Source organism: Stegodyphus dumicola, chromosome 12 (assembly GCF_044657685.1).
Source record: "Stegodyphus dumicola isolate Sdum_Otavi_A_Nest chromosome 12, ASM4465768v1".
In the NCBI taxonomy this organism is placed as follows: Eukaryota; Metazoa; Arthropoda; class Arachnida; order Araneae; family Eresidae; genus Stegodyphus; species Stegodyphus dumicola.
In genome coordinates this window covers 27,148,168-27,164,933 of record NC_140779.1, presented here as the reverse complement: position 1 = coordinate 27,164,933, position 16,766 = coordinate 27,148,168, and positions in this window count along the sequence as shown.

The window sequence follows — 16,766 nt, the reverse complement described above, 5'->3', positions numbered from 1 at the left end:
GATAAGTTTTTCCCTGAGTACAATCTAGTTACCGCCGCATGATCAGAGTACACTGTTATTGGCGCCTTTCCAAAATAGACTCGGAACTTTTGCACTGCTAACAGAACTGCAAGTGCCTCTCTCTCGGTCGCGGAATAGTTTCTTTGTGTTTGATTTAAAGTTCGGCTAAAAAATGCCACGGGCTGCTGATTTTGCGAAAGTACCGCTCATACCGCATAATCCGAAGCACCCGCTGAAATTTCTAAATTCTCATCCTTTTCAGGAAATTTCAACACAGGGGCTTGCGTTAATGCTTGTTTTAATTTTTCGAAAGCACTATTGGCTTCAGCCGTCCACGAGAATCTTGCCTTTTTTCTTTTTAATTTTAACAATGGCTCCGCGATAGCTGCAAAATCTTTTATAAAGGACCTATAATATGAACAAAGTCCTAGAAAAGAAGAGAGCTTCTTTGCCATGTTTGGAGTCGGATACTTTTGTACAGCGATTATTTTTGATTCGTCTGTCTCTATTCCTTTCTGAGATATCTTGTAACCTAAATATTTTAATTCAGTGGCTGCAAATTTGCACTTTTCGACATTAACTTTTAGATCGGCCACATTTAATAAAGAAAACACCTGTCTTAAATCCTGTACATGTTGGTCGAGATTATCACTAGTAATAATGATATCGTCTAAATAGATAAATGTGGACTTTCCAAGAACAGGTCTTAACACAATGTCCATACATCGCTGAAATGTTGCCGGCGCCCCTGAAAGGCCAAACGGCATACGCAAAAATGCATAAGTGCCAGACTTGATTATAAAAGCAGTCTTAGGCACGTCCTCAGGCCTCACCCCTATTTGAAAATAACCAGTCGTTAAGTCTAAAGTCGTCATAAATTTGATTGATTTTATGTTCCTTAGAATCTCCATCTTTTTGGATGCGTCAAAGGATAGTCATTATTTTTCTTACATAAAACCACCGGGCTAGCATAACTACTTGAGATGGGCGTTATGATCTTTTTATGTAGCATATCGGCGATATGCCATTCTATAATTTTTTCCTTATTCTTATCATACCGGTATGGTTTTTGACGAACTGGCATTGAATCTCCAGTGTCAATACTATTCTTAGTAACCTGAGTAAATCCTGGAATATCACTAAATAACGAAGCAAATTCACTTACCACTTGTCGGATTCTTCCTTGCTCGTCATTAGGCAGGTGGTCAAGATTTAACATTGGCGGTTCAGCCTTTTCTGCACGCACTGGTTTCATTGTCAGCTTAAGGGACGCTTCATTAAAATCCAGTGTTGCTTGTGCGTCTGAAAGAAAATCTATTCCTAAGATTATATGTGCTTGCAGATTCTTTACTATAAAAAACATCACCTTTACTTGTTCGTCCTTGATACGGATGTATAGTTGTACTTTACCTATGCACTTACATTTTCCTCCTTGCGCCGCTAACACTGTCGTATTATCCGAATTATATATGCGATATTTACGAAAATACTTCCTAAAAAAATCTTCTGCCACACAGGAACACTGCGCGCCTGTATCCAGGAGTGCGGTGGCTGGGATATTATTCACCAACACTTCAATCTTCGGAAGAGTCAAATTTTTCACCATTACTGTATTTAACTTGAAGGAAGAGGGGTTTTCGTGGCCTTCGGATTTCCGCACCCTCCCGTCAGCAGAAATCCGTTTTAGTTTAAATTTTTTTTCATTTCCGTGCTTTCCTTCTTTTTCCCCTGGCCTTGAGACTTTTTTCCTGGATTGCTATTGAACTGTCGACGTTCGCCGGCTGTTTTTGAATGCTCGGGTTTCCTTGCCCACTGATTCGCTTTGTTTCCGTAGCCGTGTGCTTGAGTTTGCTGTAGTCTTGGCGCACCAAATTGGTTTCGCTGTTGATATTGGCGTCTTCTTTCGACGTCCGCCGTTCTTCTACTTTCAAACTGGATTGCTAGCTCAAATAACTTTTCCAGTGTAGTCGGATTTCTTAATTCAATATAGTCTTGCACTTGGGGCAGTAACCTCGGCAAAATCACTTGAATTATTTCAGGATCCGGACGGTTTCCATACAAGAGTTTGAAGACATGAATTTTTCTTAAAATAAAGCTTGAGAGGTTTTCGATTCTTTGTTGATATATACTGAAAAGTTCCGTTTCTAATTTCGCACGATCCCTTACAACAGGGAAGGATTTTAGTAGGGCAGTCTTGAAATTCTCGTAAGTATAGGTGGGACTTCCTGCTTGACCCAAGAGACTTCTGCCTATACATTTGAACCAGTTAAGCGCTTGGCCCCTCAAAGGGCTGGTATCTAAGGTAACTTTTTGAAACTCGTGCACGGGGTAGAGCATGAAGTGATCATCCAATTTTTCCAAAAAACTGGTTACCGGTGAGTTTCCATTAAATGTTGCTTCTGGTTTCATCGAAGCGCGCATGGTCTGGACGATGTAACCAAATCCTTCCAGGGCGGTAGCTGGCATTTCTGGATTCTGAGCCGTTTCTGCAGGCAGCACAGGTTCTTCTTGAAACTCGGCCATGGTTATTCTTCTTCGTTGGGCGCCACTATCAGGGTCAATGTTCCTTCTAACCTTCTTCGGGAACATGCAAGGACCTGACTCGGAACAGAGAGCTTACTAAAGCTATGTTCAAAACTGTGGGAAGTAAACAGGATATACAAGAAGGGTATACAAAACCCTTTATTTTTCTCTATTTACAATGACTTCCGTACTTCTGAATACACCGACCCGCTACTTGGGGTCAAAACGTAAAAGTATAAAAATAAAACTAAACTCTAATTTAACTTTAGAATAATAAACGTGGAAGATTGGCCTTATATTAACAGGAAGCGTATGTAGTACAGAGAACTGTGAACACTACAATACGTTTAAAATTTATCAAGAGGATTAAAACCTCTGGCCTGGAAGGCAACAAGCAACTGCGTAACTTCTAAGGTAAGCGGCCTGCTTCGACTCACTACTTCCTCTCTTTCGCTTGGCAAAGAGCCACAACTTAAATACTTGGCGTTCGCCAGACAAACTTTGCATAAAAACTTTAACGCTTATAATTCTGGCCGGAAGTAGAAAATAAGAAGTGATAGTAAAGATTTAAAATAAAATAAACGTTAGTAAAACTTAAGATCCTTACAAGCTTGGACCATATTCTTGTTAAACACTACAATTTAAACCAAAGGTGAGCTAAGATATTCAGTGTTATAAATATTGCTTATTATTTCATTTTAGGTGGTGATGCAAGTGGAACAACTGGAGTTGGAGAATCAGAAAAACCAGGTGTGTAGGTTTTCAATGTATTATTGTTTTTTTACAGTATCAAAATAAATATTACGGGCACGGATGTTTGCGAGGTTATTAGTATTCCTTCAGCAACAATTTCCAACTACTAAAGGAATATTAATCACGTGAGTTGCTTATGCAAACAAAGTATCTTTAATGGTTTCCTCGAAAAAATGATTGTTTCACATCTACACACTGTTACTCCGAAACAAATTCACTGTGTTATAATATCTGTATTCCTATCCTTCTTCTGTACTTTTGTGACTTTGCTTAATACCTTTTTCACTGGAAAGATTCATATATGGAGAAGAATTTAAACGTATGTGTGAAGATCTTTCGACTTTTTAACGTTTATGTCGTTAACTATGAAATTTAGGAAAGCAAGGTTATATTATTCAAAGTGAGTAAAAGGCGGATGTATGACAGTGCTATCCATCTCTTTGAGCTTCCTTCCATTACTGAGAAAAGACTGTGAATTAAATTTAAAATATTTTTGAATATGAAATTATAGTACTTTCGAGTAGATAATAAAGTTCAACCTCAGAGCTGTCTTTCCTTCATAGAAATAATAGTAACGAAAACGTTTGGATCAATATTCAAAAACTGAGATATTGTCTTCAGAGGCATAATGTTCTAAAGCAACGTTTTTCACTTTCAGCTGCAGCAATTATGCTTGTAGTTGTTGCATAACAAGTTTTAAAAAATATTTGAACTCTAATTAATTATGTACTCTGTTGACTTGTTTATGGTAAGGCCATGAAACTTCTGTTATGTTCCACATGGATTTAGACATGTTGTCTCCATTTTATATATCGTAGAAAAATATTATCTGCACTTGAAAAGATTTGGTGTCGCAGTCAAACAGGTAAATAAATGGAATTCGAAATAGGAAGTGAACCTTACGTTTGTGGTAGTAAATCAGTAAGCTTTTCGATGAGAAAACGGTAAGACAGCAAATCACTAAAAATGAAGGTTTTTCGAAGTTCAAAACTATTGATTTCACAAAGAGGAAATTTAGGAATATTCATACACGTGCAGTATCAAAGTTACGGATTAATTTTGAATTAGTGAAGTTCTCTTTTGTTATGCTTCTCAACATCGACAGTGTTCTTTTGTAACGTTGGTGAACTTAAAACCTTTTTTAACATGAACATTTATATATAAGTTAAACATATTTGTGAAAATCGTTTGAGTTCTGAGGCTTAAGTTATCATCTATAAAAATAAGAAAAGTTAGGTTATCTTATGCAACGAGACGTGAAAACAATGTGTGATAGTTTTACCCGTCACCTTTCGCTACGTTTCATTACTAACAAAAGACTGTCAATAAAATTAAAAATATTTTTTTAAATGAAAGAGATTAGTCCCATCATGTACATAAAAATTTAAACCTCAAAGCGGATTTAATTAATAGTAATATTAACGTGGAAGTTTGGTCCAATATTGAATGATTGAGTCTTTATCTTCTGAGGCGCCATGTTATAACGTGACGTTTGCCACTTTGAGCAGAAAGAATTATGCTTGTAACTGTTGCATATTAAGTTTAAAAGAAAATATTTGAGCTCTAAATTTGTCTTGTGTTCAGTTGTTTCAAGTAAAAAAAAGAAACTTCTTATTTGTTACACATGAATTTAGGCGTGTAATGTCTAATTTAAATGTCGTAGAAACATTTGCCTCTATTTGATGAGATTTGAACCCCAGTCAAACAGGTAAAGAAATGGGTTGAAGACAAACCAACGCTATTGAGAACAATATACTGATACGGGTAAAAACCTTGGAAACATGGACAGGCTGTAAAAAGCAAAGTAAAAGCAAACTATAAGTTTCTCTGTTCCCCACAACATATTCGATTTCGACTGCACTACCTTTGGCGAACGGCCAAGAAAAATGCCATAAAACGTTGAAATTCAAGGGCGCCACTTTTAAATACGTTTAGATTATTTAAAACAACATTTATTAATGTCATTCTAGTGGCTATTATTCGTTCAAAATCAGGAAAGAAACCTTACATCTATGGTAGTAAATTAGCAAGTTATCGATGAGAAAAAAGAAAGGGAACGAATCACTAAAAATAAAGATTTTCCGAAATCAGAAAACGGTTGTTTAGACAAAGAGAAAATTTATGAATATTCGTCCCCATGCACCACCCCAGTTACTGATTTATTTTGTATCAAAGATATTCTGTTTTATTATATTTCTCAGCTTTGAAGTTATTATTGTTAAAGAGAATAATTTAAACCACTGGAAAGCTAGGTTATTCAAAGCTGTAAATACTGCATATTGTTTCATTTTAGATGATGCAGGTGGATCAACCGGCGCTGGAGGATCGACAGAAGCAGGTATGTAGTGCTAAATAATATTGTTATTTTTGTTACAGTATCAAACCTTAACGGTTATATTTAAGGATGACTGCGAAGTTATCAATATTTCTTCAGCAACAGTTTTCAAATAATGCGCAAATATTCATTACATGCTATGATTAAGCAAATTGTAGTTAATGTTTTCCTCGAATGAATGATTGTGCATTAGCCAAACCCACGTACTCCTTAACAACTTCACGGTGATATAATATAAGTATTCGATTGCGACCGCTAGTCTTCTCTAACGTTGCTGAAGTCAAAACCGTTTTCAATAGCAAAATTCATACGTGGGAGATGAAGTTAACATATTTTAAGAGGCTCTTATATTTAAGAGGCTTTCTATGATCCCCAAATGTGGCGATATGATATGTCTTGTGCGCTGGTTTTTGGCGCGATTCTGTGCTGTGGGATGGTTTGGTGGACGATCCTGTTTGTATGGCAACCCTTTTGAAGCTGAAATTTAACTCTTTTGCTGCAGTGGTTTAATTGCTCGTTGGTTCGTGTCGTGCGTATTTTGAATGTTGCAATGAGATGGCGTGGTGGCAAGATTTAATTCGCGTATTTTAGATCGTGTGTAAAGTAAATTTAGTATTAAAAGGTACAATGTTGGAGTTGTTAACGTGTATTTTGTTAACGCGTGTGTTTATGCGGATAGAAGTGCATTTTTGGAATTTCTGTGGGAGTCAGGTCTTTTAAAACGGGGGTTGGCGTGTCTAAAATGCGGAGCTGATATGAGAACGCAGACGAAGAATAGTGTTTCTGATAGACTTGCGTGAGTTTGCTGGTAAAGTATGTGGCTGTCAGCGGAGTTTAAGATATGGAGCGTGGTTTTCGTGTAGTTAAGTTACCTTTGGAGAACGTTTTTATCGTTACTGTCAAAATTTGGTATCACAGAAAGACATGTGATATAGCAAACTCGTGGCAATTTTGTTCACAGACGTTGCATGACTGGCGAAATTTTATTCACGTATGTATTATGGTAAGTGCATTTTATTTTACTGTTTTTATTTTGTAGAATGTTATGTTCATTTTTTTACTGTTAATTCTGTTGTTATTTGAACTGTTTGAAATTTATTTTAGTTTATTTTGCTAATTTGTGCGCTATTTCTAGATTGTGCAATTCGTAGATTTTTTTTAAGTTTACACAGAATTCTGTGTACATGGTATTCTTTGAAATTTATTGTTGTTATGCTAATTTATTAAAGCGAGTTGTGTGTAGTTCGTAGATACTTTCACTGCCCAGATTGTGCAATTCGTAGATTTTTTTTAAGTTAAAACGTACCGCTGTGTACATGGATTCTTGTCAAATATTTTTGGTTTAAGACTTTACGTTTTTCCTATCCAAATTTTTTGTTTTTGTTTCGGATTTTTAGCTTAAATTGTATGTTAAAATCGCGGTTTTTGCATGTGCGAAAACCGCGTTTTTGAGACATTTTAGGCTTAAAGTATGAAATGTAGACAGAAACTTTAGATAGTAATATGGTACCATGGAAAATTTGGCGACCTAAGGGCGCATATGAGAGTAGTTCCTTTTAAGATTATTCGAATTCTGAGCGTTTGAGGTTTTAGCCATGAAACTGGGAAAATGAAGGTTACCTTATTCACCGAGACTGGATGACGGATGTGTGACAGTGTACTCATCACCTTGCACTATCTTCTATTACTAACAAAAGAGTGCTAATGAAAGTTAAAAGACTTTTGTATAGGAAATATCACTCTTCTCGAGTACATGATAAAGTTGAAGCTCAAAGCTGACATTGTAGAGGCTTTGGATTATTTAAAACTAGGAGACATGAAAAATGTGCAATGCCCTCGTTGGGACTCGAATATCGGACCTCTCAAATACGCTCCGAGGGTGCTGATCATTACACTAGGAAAGCATGCTAAGAAGGCGGAAGAAATACCTTATAAATTTACTTCATAGCACTAGTATTAACGACGGAATTTGGACCGAAATTGAACGATAATGTTATTGGCTTCAGAGGCGACATGTTACAACGCTACGTTTACCCCTTTCATCTACAAACATTATGTTTATAATTGTTTTATATTACTTTAAAAGAAAACATTTTAACGGGTATTCTGTCCGGAGTTCATATTTTGAAGTAAGGAAATTTAACTTCCGATTTGTCCTACATGACCTTAGGCATGTTATCGCTAATTTAAACTTCGGAACAAACGCTACCCGTATTTTTGAGATTTGGCGGCACCACAGTCAAACAGGTAAAGGAATTGTTTGAAGAAAAATGCGAAAATTTTCATCATTTGATATAATTATGCAAATTGTACTCAGTGTTTTCCTGTAGTGAATGTATGTTCAGCAACTACACTATTTTACACCTTAACAACTGCAGTGTGTTGTTATATAAATATTCCATTGCGTCTGTCTGTACTGTGGTGAACGTAACAGCTTTCCCAAAAGCAAAACGTATATACGGATAAAAAGTTTAACATGATTGCGGAGATCGTTCATATGTTGTGCGTTTAAGGTATTAGCTATGAAATTAAGAACAAAAAGGTTATCTTATTTACCGAGACTAGATGGCGGATGATTGAGAGTGTACCCATATCCTTCCTTTACCTTCCATTACTGTCAAATGCCCGGCAATGAAATTTAAAATATTTTTGTATATGAACTATTACTCCTTTCGATAACATGATAAAGTTGAAGCTCAGAGCTGACTTTACTTCATAGAATTAATATTGACGACAATATTCGGACCAAAATAGACAGAGTAAGTTATTATCTCCAGAGCTGTCACTTTATAACGGTCCGTTTACCTGTTTCAGCTGCAAACATTATGCTTCTAATTGTTTTATGTAAAGAAACTCTTTTGAACTTCTAATTGTTTTATGTAAAGAAACTCTTTTGAACTTCTAATTGTTTTATGTAAAGAAACTTTCTTTTAATAAAACAAACTATTGTTTGTTTTATTAAAAGAAAATAATTTAACGCTTATTCTACCCTGTGTTTATCTGTATGAAGTAAGGAAATGAAACTTCCGCTTTTTCAAGTATGAATTTAGCCATGTTATCCTCAATTTAAATTCGCAGCGAAAAATAACCGCATTTGAAGAAATTTGTTACAGTCGAACTGGTAAACGAATGGGTTGAAGAGGAACAACACTATCGAGAACGATATACTGATACAGGTTATAAACTTGGATACCAATATAAACCTAGAGACCTTGCTCGGATTTCCAAGCACCCTATGATGTAATCCACCGAAATGAAAACTCGTAAGTTTAAGCCTGGTTAAGAGGGCCCATACTTTATTATAACTCAACAATCACGGTCTGTTTGTGAGGTGTGAAGTATAGGTCAGTTAGGTAGGTCTTTATGTCCTACCTATGAGTCCTCGGCTTTTAAACTCTACTTTGATAGGAATCCATCCCCTTTACAAATTCTTCCCGGAAGAGTTGTTACTGATAAATCTACTACTGATACCTTTTTGTACAACATCGAGCAGAATGAACAGGCTGTAAAATAAAGCGAAAATACCATTAACATATCTTCTCATTTCCTTCAGTTTTGAGCTTTGAATATAGCTGCTTTTGGTGGTTAGTCAAGAGAAGAACGATTATATACTCGACTTCTAGATCGCTATGTATAATATTATGTATACCATATTGAACTCTAAGCATTTATGCTTGTAAACTTGATTATATAACTTTAAAACAAAATATTTTAAATGTCATTCTAGAGTGTGTTATTTGTTCCAAATAAGGAATTAAACCTTACGCTTAGTAGTAAATTACAAAGCTCATGCATGAGAAACAAAGAAAGCGAGCAAATCACTAAAACTGAAGATTTTCCGAAATCACAAAAAGATTGTTCACACAAACAGGAAATTTTTTAGTATCCATGCACATGCAGTATCTCAGCAACCGAATTATTCTGATTTAGTGAAATTTTGTTTTATTATATTTCACAGCTTCGACGTTATTATTGTTAAATATAATTATGTAAACCAATGGAAATCAAGGTTATTCAATGTTATAAATACTGCATATTATTTCATTTTAGGGGGTGATGCAGGTGGAGCAGCCGGCGCTGAAGGCACAGAAGGAGCAGGTGTGTAGTACTGAAAAATATTATTGTTTATGTTACAGTATTTAAAACAAAATAGCAGTTATGCATAAGGATGACTGCGAAATAATCAATATTTATTCAGGAACAATTTCCAAGTAATACAGAAATATTCATCATGAGATATGATAGTGCAAATGGTATTTAAATTTTTTCACGAAAGAATGATTGGTGATCAGTTACACCCTCTTACTCCTTAACAACTTCACGTGTTGGAACAGAAGTATGCAGCTGCGTCTGCATAAACGTTACACAACGTTTATGCCTTCGACACCTTTTTCAGTTCTTGTGTAACATTGAGGAACTCGAAACCTTTTTCATTAGGAAAATTTAAACATGGAGACGAAGTTAAACATATTTGTGAAGATCGTATGATTTCTGAGTGTAAGTGTATCTGAGTGTTTAAGATGTTAACTGTGAAATTAATAAAATGAAGGATATCTCATTCGCCGAGACCAGGCGACTGTTGTGTGACAGTGCAACCCATCTCCTTATGCTACTTTCCATGACTGTCAATGAAATTTAAAATATTTTTGTATAGGAAATATTCTCTTCGAGTACATAACAAAGTTGAAACTTGAAGCTTATCTTACTTCATAGAATAAATATTAGCGACGAAGTTTGGAACAAAACTGAACGACTGAATTTTTATCTTCAGAGGTGCCATGTTATATCGCGAAGTTTATCACTTTCGGTTACAACCATTATGCTTCTAATTGTTGCCTATTAAGTTTGAAAGAAAACATTCGAACGCTAGTTGAGTCCTCTGTTCATTTGTTTAAGGTAAGAAAATGAAACTTCTAAATTGTTACACATGCATTTTCGCATGTTAGCTCCAGTTTAGAATTCGTAGCAAACCTTACTTGTATTTGATGAGATTTGCTACCACAGTCAAACAGATAAAGAAATGACATGAAGAGAAACAACATCATCAAGGAGAATATACTGATACAGGTCAAAAATTTGAATACCATAATAAATCTGAAAAAATGTCTCGGATTTCCGAGTACCCTGTGATGTAATTTGTGGAAATAAAAACTGAAAGGTTTATGCCTCCTCGAGAGGGCTATTATTTTATCATAAATCAAACTCTCCGACTACCTACGAGGTCTCAAACAAAGTATGCCAGATCTTCCGTTAGGTGTTTATGATTCCTAGGCAATGTGACTTTATTTATCAAAAATACATCACATTTAGAAATTCTTTTTGCTGACTCAGATATCAAATAAATTTCCTCCTGAATCCTTGCTGAAAAAGCGTCAGAAACAGATGGGCAGGCTGTAAAAGTAAAAACAAACTATAAGCTTTTACCTTAAACCCCCTAAACTTTGGTTTTTAACTGTGCTGCTTTTGGCGAATGGCCATGAGAAATACGAAAAATTACATGAATTATATATCGCCCACCAGGGCGATGATGTATACCACATATACGAGATACGATGATGTATACCACATTGCACAGTATTCCGCTTGTTAGTCTTTTTATATACATTTAAGGGGACACGCGGCATCGCGTCAAGCGAAATTCGAGACAAATGATATTTCGAGACAAATGACGAAATTTACGGATTTAAAAAAAAAAAAAAAAAAAAAAAAAAAAATGTGTGTAAGAATTGCATTATATATAATTTTTTTACATTCTTTTACAAAGTAAATCGTCAGAAAATATTAAAAAATAAACATTTATGTAATTTTTCTATAGCAGTGAAAATATAAGTACCTACATAATAAGGACATTTGGATAAATGGATCAAAAAACTCAATAAAATAAGGATAAAAAAGATCTCAGTGTTTTTGTTTTTTTTTAATTTCAAAGAAATGTTTTTTTGAAATCACTGTTCAAAGCATGTTTTGTCTCTTTGGTACATGCATAGACCCACATTGCACGTTTCGCACATACATCTTGTTCTATGAGGTTTCTTCCTTGTACTCCAAAATGTACACTGCCTGGATTTAAATTTCACTGGTATATGTCCAGCGTTATTTAGTTTCTTTTCATCTGGCACATGAAATTTGTGGTTTTTTATGTTAATAGGGGCGGGGGCTTGGTCTTTTTGGCTTTGTACGGATCGTTCGTTTCCCATTTATTCGTATTTCGTCCCAAAATATTTTAAATTTAAATAAAACTTTTACGCAATTCCTCTTTTTAATTATAGCAATGTATATTTACATTAAATTTAAACCACATGAAATAATTTATAAAATCACAATACTAGCTTGGGGAGCAAGGGTGTTGATGTCAGAGAAAAGTATTAGGAAAAGAAAGACCTTTTGACTGAGCAGGTGCATGTATTGTTTAGTAATAAAATAACTCTGTGGTTTCAAAGCCCTTTATCTATATCCGGGTAAAAATAAACATTCCTATTTGAAAAGCAAGTGAACGCCATTGAGAAGCAAACGCCAGTGGTTTCAAGGAGCAAACACCGAGCCTCTAGAGGATTGTAAGCATTGTGACACAATGCTCTAGTGGCGCAGTGGTCGCGCCCTGAAATCACGTAGCAAATTCCATACATATAGAGGGTTTTTTTTTGTATATGCAGTTTAATTACTGCAATTTTTTATTGTTTATGATAGAAATCATGATGTACGATGACTAACTTTTGAAATTTAAAGTTGTTTATATTAATAAAAGGAAGTTATTTTCATCGAAAACGAAATTAAAAAGCATCCGATCTGAAGTATTAATACCTAAAACATATATGATTCTACAGTCATTGTGTGTTATTTAGATGTAAAAGATCAGTAATCAATTCATTTTTACACAAAAATTTCGGAAAAATGAGGACAAAAAAAATTCGAAAAATGGTGGTTTCAGGGCGCGACCACCGTGCGTCAAAGGGTTAAAGATTTTTCGAATTCACAAAACGGTTGTTCACACTGAGGGGCAATTTATAAATTTCCAACCAAATGCAGTATCTGTGTGACTGATTCGTTTTACATTAGTGATATTCTATTTATTTTTCTTTTACAGATTCAGTGTTATTATTGTTAAATAGAATAATTTGAACCAAAAGAAAGCTAGGATAATCAGAGATATAAGTATATCATATTATTTGATTTTAGGCAGTTTTATCCCTGTCCCTAGATCAGCAGTCGATGAAGGATCAGGAAAAGAGGGTATGTAACACTATAATATATTAATATTTTTATTACAGTATCGAAACATTAACGGTAATATGTAAGGATGCCTGGGAAGCTATCAGTGTTTTTTTAGTAACAAGTTTCAAATAATGCGTAAATGTTCATCATTTGATATGATTATGCATATTGTACTTAATGTTTTCCTGTAGTGAATGTATGTTCAGTAACTACACTATTTTACACCTTAACATCTGCAGTAGGTTGTTATATAAATATTCCATTGCACCTCTCTGTTCTTTCGGTACTTTGGTGAACGCTAAAGCTTTTAGAATGGGAAAACTTATATATGGATATAATGTTCAACGTGATTGCAAAGATCATTAAAGTGTTCAGCGTTTAAGGTATTAACCATGAAATTAAGAATATGAAGATTATCTTATTGACTGAGACATCATGATATATGATTGAAAATGTACCCATATCCTTGCGTTACCTTCCATTACTGTCAAAAGACTGGCCAAGAAATTTTAAATAATTTTATATCGGAGATGAGTGGCGACTCGTAATAAGCACTGTGGAACTGCAGCACCCCCTATTTCCACTTATTATTATTTTTAATATTTAATATAGTATGCTTTTTAGTCTTTAATTCTTTCTTTATACTTTTACAATACATAATCCTTAATGTCAGTAGCCATCCCCCAGTTAGCGAAAAAGGTACTAAAGTCTTTGTTTGGAACTGCGCGCTTCACAGTTCCAGCGACATTGCAGTTGTCTGTTCTGCGCATGCGCACACCGAAAGCAGCACGCGAGCCAGGCAAAGAGAAGAGCACTGCCGCTCCTGCAGTGCCGAAATTCTGGCATGTTGTTGAAAATGTGATTTCTTTTTACTCCGCATGTGTGGTATATCTCCACAAGGTGGAACTTCATGATACGGACAATAAACAGAGTTCATGAAAATTTGCAACTTTTTAAAAAATTTTCTTACTAAAATTCAGTCAACATCAAATGCCGCCTATGCCAAATGCAAACTATTGCAAAAGCAACAGGAATTTTAAAATATCTAAATGATGATAATTAAGTTTTGGTTAGAGCTTTTTTATCAGATGCCTCACGTTGAAATAATATTTGTATATTATGCAACAGAGAGAAATTAGTGTGTTTAAAGTTAATGAATATATAACAAATTTCAAAACTGCTATTTTAAAATTAAGAAATTCAAAGTACTGTGATTAATTTTTCAAAGACACTGATGGCAGAAGCTAAGGAAATATGTGATTTTATATTATGCATTGATATAATGCACATATATTCTTCCACTAAACACTTAGCAGCTGCTAAATGTTTTAACAAGAAATGCTTAGTTTTATGAATGAACATTCTACAGAAGAAATACTACTGACCACTGAAGCATATCCAATGATTGACAAAGAAGAGGTTGAAACTGAACTAAAAGTATTTTATTGTAGGTCTGATATCCATAAATATTGCAAATTAATTGAGCTATTGAAATTTATCTTCGAAAATAATCAAGATGACGTTCTTAGTGAAATTACGAAATTGATAAAAATTCTATTGAGAGTTCCCATGACTACATCAGAGGCAGACCGCTGCTTTTCAACATTGAAAAGAATAAAAACTTTTCTAAGAAGCACTAGGAATTCGGAAAGACTAAATGCGCTTGCATTGCTTTCAATAAAGAAAAATTTCCTCAGTTGTCATCCACAGATCAAGGAGAAAATTATTGATCTTTTGGGGCAAATTAAAACTAGCAGAATGGATTTAATTTTTAAATGAATAGACAAAGTTTGAACTGTAAAAATTTTGGTTAAAGTAACTAAGAAATGTTTAATTTTTTTCTTGTAAGATTTCATGAAGTTTCAAAATAAATTTTCTTTTTATACATGTTTGTTTCCTTTTACACAATTTTAAAACAAAGGTTAAATTTTTTTGGAACAGGACCCTCACTAATTTTAGCCACGAGCCGCCACTGTCGGAGATATTACTCCTTTCGAGAACATGACAAAGTCGAAGTTCAAGACTTCACAGACTTTACTTCACAGAATTAATACTGGCGACGACATATTTACACAAATAGGAAGACGGAATTTTTATCTTCAGGGGCGCCATGATATAACGCTACGTTTAGACCTTTCACCTGAAAATATTGTGCTTGTGATATTTTTATATTAATTTGGAAAAGAAAATCATATAACGCTAATTCTGTCCTGTGCTGATCTGTTTTAAATAAGGATACGAAATTTACACCTGGACTTAAGCATGTTATCTCCTATTTAAATTCGTTGCGAAAGGTACCCTATTTGAAGAGATTTGTTACTACTTTCGAAGAGGTACAGGAACGGTTGAGAAGAAACCAACACACTGCAATTTAGTGCCGTATAAGAATATACTGCAACACACTGCATTATAAGAATATACTGATACAGATCATAAAGCTCGGTATCAATATAAACCTGGAAACATTGCTCATATTTCCAAACACCCTGTAATATAATCCACCGAACTGAAATCATGTAAGTTTATGCCTTATTATAAGGGCTCATACTTTATTATAACTCAACAATCACCGACTACATGGGAGGTTTGAACCATAAGTCAGTTAGATATTCCTTTAGCTGTATAGGCTTTAAGACCCTACTTTGACACAAATCCATCCCCTTTACAAACTCTTTCCGGAAGTGGTATTAATAAATCTGTAGTGTTTCCCTTATTTTGCATAGCAAATTTATTTTAAGTTTGATACCTCTAATGAACACCTCAACTTCTCCTCACATTTTCTCGTCAGGATGTAAAATTACAGTTAAGTGAAGTGAATATTTAAACGGGTGAATCTCTGACTTTATTTTCCCGACATTTTTGGCTTTAGCCAAAAATGGACGCTATCTGCTCTGGCTTTAATGCCAGTTTTTTTTTAATATTTCTTTTTACTAATTTTAACTTACTTTTTCTAATCTTTTTACTTATGTTTTTCCTTTTCAGGACAAAAATAGATTGATAAAGACTCTCGGGTCGTAGACCACTTAAATAAGCGAAAACCTAAGACTTTATTCACAGCATATTTTTGCTAGCCAGAACACGTTTCGTTGTTATCTCGCTTTTACGCTAGTAAGCCTCTTGGCCTTTTGGGATTATAATCACGCCGCATGCCTGAGCGAGAATTCTCCATGTTCATTGTAGGATCTAATTTAGTTTATGTAGAATAAGAGAGACAGATCTTTGTCACCCGAATTTTTCCAAACTCTTTTAGAACAAGGACGTTGCAGTTGAGCTAGACCAATCGACATCGCGAACTCCACCGGCTCTCAGTTACATAATGGAAAGTTTCGGCTATCTCGTTAAAACAGTGCGGGCCTCCATAAAACATTCAGTAACATTCGACGGAAGAATGTCGGTCACTGGCTTCCTAGAAAATTCAGGAAATTATCGTTTATTTTACTTCTCGTTCCAGAAGTCCAGAAGGTTACGATAACAACCAGCGCCTTACTAGGACAGGCAGTAAGTCGGTTTAAAGACATCGGAAAATTTCGTCTGGGGGAGATTGGTAGCCTCAAATATACGTTCAAAAATGTTAAAGCTGCTCTGGGAAAAGCGTTCCCCGTGGTCAGAGCTAGACTTGGGGCCGAATCATACGGCAAGTATTAATTTAAAGATAAAGAGCAGTCAGGCTACAATTTATGCAAGGTCCAAGTTGCGAATTTGTTATATGGTAAAAAGGTCGATCCAGAGTTAATTCAAATTATCTTGCTTCCACTAGTGCGCATGTTCAGGATTATAATGAAGTGAAAAATCAGTGTCAACATCATAACGATTATACAAGGATGACGGTGAAGTTAGCAATATATTTGTAGCAATAAATTTCAAGTAATGCATAAATAATCCTGATGTTATATAATTATGCAAATTGTATTTAATGTTCTCTTTGGGTGTCTTATTGCTCAGC